Raw genomic sequence first — 5,601 nt, forward strand, 5'->3', positions numbered from 1 at the left:
TGCTCTCTTGTTAACTTCCTGTTGGCAACTTTCTCATATGGTAGTGGGGCGAGGGGAGAGCTGGTTTTGAAAATGCAACCACAACAACAGGGGAATAATGCATAATGTGCTAAAAAGTCCTGCATGACCAGGAAAAAGATGAAACCAAGAACTTGCTTTCATTTACATGGCTTTGTTCCTCACAAAGGCCATTCAGACACAGAATGTGATTTTGATCTGGCTTCATGATATTTGATACAACCTCCATGTTGTTGATTTGCTGAATGAGCAGGCCTTGCATTAGCATTCTCCTGCACAGCTACACAAGGTCAGCAGTGATGATCTGCCAGCAATCCAATTTTCACCACGGCCCAATGCAATTAAAATCTATTACTATATATTGTATATTATAACTCCATGCATATAGATTCACAAGTCAATGGTGCTGGATAAAGTAATGCATAGAAGCACTAATTCAGGACCTTTCTGCTTGGATTTTAAAGTGAAATTAATTTGTCATCCTAGATGACTTGTCCAATATGTCACCAAAATGCCAAATTTGAGTGTTACAGTTGTAAATTGAATGCTTTTAATGGACTAGTCTTCACGTACAGAGCTGTGGAAAATAGGAAAGTCTAGACAAGGCAGGCTCCTGGGAGACATAGGTTAGTAAAATAATTGTCACGAAAGGTGGCCTGTTTCCTGAAGTGGGGTAATAGTAAAAAAATGAAAGGAGAGATTCTGCCAGGTTAAGAATTGAATTCCTTTAGGATTTTGATTCAATCTCAACTTTAGGAACATCCAAACTGGTGAGTTGAAGATGTGGATTGAGTCAATCAGTGCAGACTTTGGCACAGGCTGACATCATAACAGTGCATTTGTTATGTTAAGCGGCAAGGGCACAAGGTATGTAGGACAAGCCAGAAGAGCTTAACAACTTTTACTGGTGTACATAAGAGTAAAATTCATACCGATGCTTTGGAACATCCGAAGACTTCACATTTTGCAGAATGTAAACCTACTGCCGAGGTGCTTATTTATTTACTTATCTGTAGAACAGGCACACATGCCTCTGTGTAAAGGGCAAGATCCAAGTCGAACATTAGAGATATGTTAGACATTTTGGATTTTCACACTGAGTCTTAATGGACTCAACAGCAAACTTGGATTATCTATGTTGCTTTAACATCTGTTTATGATAATCAAGGATTAGTCACATGAGAAAGCATAATCACAGCTATAATAGATTATGTTTAACGAAAGTGGTATTTATTCTCTTTCTCTCTGGGAGGCATTCTTAGAGTTTTCCTGATGTTCCTAGAGTTCATTATGGTATTGTTTTCATATTTTGGGTCTTTTTATTATGTATTTTTATCTGAAGCTAGAGCCACATCACCTCATTGCCACCAATCCACACCAAGTCAGCCCTCTCCACTGCTGCCTCGCCTTTTCCAGCTTGCCTTGTTTATTATTATTATTAATTTAATAATTACATTTAGATCACACCTTCCCTCCAAGGAGACCAAAGTGGCACGCAAATAATGGTTCTCCCCTGTGATGTTGATTAGGCTGAGAGACAGTGATTAGTTGGATGTTACCCAGTGGGGATTTGAATGCTGGTCTCCAGTCTGGCACTCTTAACAGGTACACCACATTATTGAAGGGGACTGCCGTCAAGGAAGTCTCTCAGCAACCCTAGGCCTTACTGCATGCCATCACAAGCAAGCGTGGCCATAGCCAGTTGGCACTGGGAAGCAGTATAGTGGATACTGCTCCTCACGCTTGATGAAACCTTTGGAGCTCCATTCCTCATAGTCCTTAAGCCTGAAAGTTAGGCTACTTGCAAAGCTTCTTCCCTCAATAAGGTTTGAATTTGGAAAGATGCAGGCAGAACTAGTGGCTGGGAGGAGTGGTAGCAGAGAATTGAGCACCTATTAGCCAAACTTCTGAGGGATCTAGGACTGATTCAGAGGGGGCTCAGACTGGTGAAATTCCCTTTCCAAGCCTTCCCATCATTTCTAGATTTGACACCATGATTAAATGAATGGTTGTGTGGTTTACAATCAGCTACATGCAGATTCTGTTGGGATCCCCTTACTATGGGAGTTCTCTGCTATATCTTCCAGCGTCACTATCACTCTTTTGAGTCTCTCTGAATCCTGAGGAACACAAAGGAGCAGCTGCTGTTCTACAGGAATGGTCAGTCTTTCAGCAATATAGCTCCTATATCTTAGGTCACAAGGGCTGAGCTTCATGTGGGACAGCAAAAGGGGGAACGGGAGAAAAGAAGGGGTAGGAAAGAGAGGGGAATGGCAAAAAGAGCGAAATAGAGGTGACCCCACCCACCCACCTCTGGTCCCCCTTGCTTTTGGTTCCATTGCTACCCTTCACTGGTATAAAGGTAAAGGGACCCCTGACCATTAGGTCCAGTCGTGACCGACCCTGGGGTTGCGGCGCTCATCTCGCTTTATTGGCCAAGGGAGCCGGCCAGCATGACTAAGCCGCTTCTGGCAAACCAGAGCAGCGCATGGAAACGCTGTTTACCTTCCCGCCGGAGCGGTACCTATTTATCTACTTGCACTTTGACGTGCTTTCGAACTGCTAGGTTGGTAGGAGCAGGGACCGAGCAATGGGAGCTCACCCCGTCATGGGGATTCGAACCGCTGACCTTCTGATAAGCAAGCCCTAGGGTCTGTGGTTTAAGCCACCCGTGTCCACTATCATTGGTATACAGGCCCCCCATTAATCCTTGAGGGAAAATAGCTCTCAACAGAAAAAGCTTGCCCTCCTCTGCTTTATGTTTTAATAATTAGGCAGAAGATGCCATTTTAGTAGTTTCTGAAAATTTGTACCTGCCGATCTTCAGTCAACACTTAAACACAACTGAGGCTAGACATTGCTATTATACTATAAAAATGATTTGACAACCACTACCATTCTTTCTCATAAAGCAAAAACAAACAGCTTGAACAATGGCATCCTTTTTTGAATGCTATAGTTTGATAACTGCACATACGCTCCCATACACTAAAGAGTTTGCCTTTGAATTTAATGGATAAAAAAAATTGGTCTGTGTTAGACATCAGCTTCATCTGAATGTTTGGCTGTATAATTGTTTATTCTGAAAAAGAAATTATACAATTCACTAGCACGGCTGCCAAATTTCATTGTGACATAAAGAATATTTTTATGAGCAGGTAATAAACCTTTGGAAAGTGAGATTTGCAAGTGGATTGCTGACATCGGAGCAACTAGCAAAAACATGATATATACACCTATCACAAAATAACACAGCATTTCAGAAACGACTATAAATCACTAGCTCCCCTTGCTGGGTCAGGGGTGGACTAGGAGTGATTTGATGATTGGTTTTAATGGCTATATCCTTTAGCTCGCTTGGTTATGGGTGGACTTATTTCAGTGACCTTTTACCAGCACTTAAAATCAGAGCTGTGACAGCATGCTCAATGGAGGAGACTTCCATAGCAAACAAACACAGTGAAGTGGGAGGTGGCTGGGTGGGGGAAGAGCATGGGTAAGGCCACATCTGCACTATACATTTAAAGTAGTATCATACCACTTTCCTCAAAGAATCCTGGGGACTGTAATTTGCTGAGGGTGCTGAGAGTTGTTAAAAGGTAAAGGTACCCCTGACCATTTGGTCCAGTCGTGACCGACTCTGGGGTTGCGGCGCTCATCTCGCTTTATTGGCTGAGGGAGGCGGTGTACAGCTTCTGGGTCATGTGGCCAGCATGACTAAGCTGCTTCTGGCAAAACAGAGCAGTGCTCGGAAACGCCATTTACCTTCTCGCCGGAAGGTATCTATTTATCTACTTGCACTTTGACATGCTTTCGAACTGCTAGGTTGGCAGGAGCAGGGACTGAGCAATGGGAGCTGACCCAGTCGTGGGGATTCGAACCGCCGACCTTCTGATTGGCAAGTCCTAGGCTCTATGGTTTAGACCACAGCGCCACCCACTTTCCTAGTGCCACCTGCATCCCGTTGTTAGGAGATCCTTATTCCCCTCACAGAGCTACTTTTCCAGAGTTCCCTGGGAAGAGGGATTGGTTGTCAGGCCACTCTGGAAATGGCTGCTCCATGAGGGGAATAGGGGTCTCCTAACAACTCTCACACTCTTCTCCCATCCAGACAAGCAAGAGGCATTATCAGAGGGTCCACAGACACTGTATAGCAAGGCAAAAACACTAAGGGTGTGAAGCAGGTGGTGGGGAGGTAGCGGGTGTGGTATGTGGAGAGCCCCAAGGGCAAGGTAGACAGGCCTGAGATTCCCCATTCCATCCCTAGGCCTGAGATTCCCCATCCTTGGACTAAATGCTTTATTGGGAGAGGGCATTCACAGCCAGCAGCTTCTTATAAGATCTATGTAATCCAATTCAGGAGTAAATATGGCGATTTGTAGTGGCTCCAATCCAACCTGGATGGTCTGGGGAGAGTCCAAAATTTATTTAGAGCCTTGTACAGTCATGGCATGTGCCTCTCCCTTTCTCGCTCCCAATCATATGTTTAATCAGGGTTTAAAACCCTTATTCTTCTCCGCTGACCATGTGTTTAATCAGGATTTAACCCTCTTTGACAGCCCTGGGTTGACCCAATCCAACCTGAAGTGATCCAAGGCTGCCTCAACCCAATCTAAGCAAATTGGCCCAATTCAGTTCAGGTTCTGAGATTTGGCTAGATCTGGTGTACAGCCCTAGTAGTAATATACAATCTATGTATTTATTTATTCAGATTTTTATCCATATCCGTATTATTTATTTATTTACCACTTAATGTTCTTCTAAGTGGTTTGCAAATCATAAAACCAATTGAACTGCATTGTTAAAATACAGATTAAAGTATCCTATAAAACAATCCATTAAAACATTAATATTGCAAAGGCACATTGTACGATTCCCAAATGCTGTAACAAAATAACCTCTAGAATGCAACAATAACTAACAATTAAAGCCTCACTGTTGGTGAAATTCTACACCTCTTTGTATCCCAGGACCACCCACCCTAGATCAGAATGAGACTTAGCTAGTTCAGAACATAAGAAGGGCCTGCTGGGTCAAGCCAATGACCCATTTAGTCCATCATTCTGTTCTCACAGTGGCCATTCAGATGCCTGTGGGAAGCCATAAAGAAGATCCAATCTGAGCCAAGATGATCCACAGCTGAAGCAACCAGGACTCGGGAGACCATTCCACTGTCAAATAGCTCTTACTGTCAGAAAGTTATTCCTGATGTTTAGTTGAAATCTTTTCTTCTAATTTGAAGCCATCTTCCATGTGACAGCCCTTTAGATATTTGAAGATGGCTATCACATCTCCTCTTTTTCCTCTTTTTCCAGGCTAAACATATACACGGCTCCTTCAAGCGCAGACAGTGTTGGCTCTGCTACAACATCAGGTAATCCTCAAAATCACTTTGCAGCTCAGGGGAAACCAACCTGTTGCAGCGAGCCACTCCTGGGGAGTCACACAACCAAATGTACTTAGTGCTTTGCTTTCCCAGTAAATTCCATGTAATTCCATAAAGAAAGGTGAATTGCCCTTTCAGTCCACTTGAATTGCTACCATTCTCTGACAGGTGACAACCTAACTAGGCTCCAAGGAGAA

At 43.4% G+C, this 5,601-nt stretch overlaps 1 long non-coding RNA gene across 1 annotated transcript; it reads left to right on the forward strand.

Annotated features, from left to right (window-relative positions):
* The first annotated feature begins 933 nt into the window (after positions 1-933).
* LOC310701421 lies at positions 934-5,226 on the forward strand. The gene is made up of 3 exons (XR_014523043.1): positions 934-1,008; positions 2,106-2,178; positions 5,094-5,226. It is a non-coding gene; the product is annotated as an uncharacterized lncRNA (long non-coding RNA).
* Positions 5,227-5,601: the final 375 nt, after the last annotated feature.

This window comes from Podarcis liolepis (assembly GCF_965112155.1).
Source record: "Podarcis liolepis genome assembly, chromosome: 1".
Classification (NCBI taxonomy): Eukaryota; Metazoa; Chordata; class Lepidosauria; order Squamata; family Lacertidae; genus Podarcis; species Podarcis liolepis.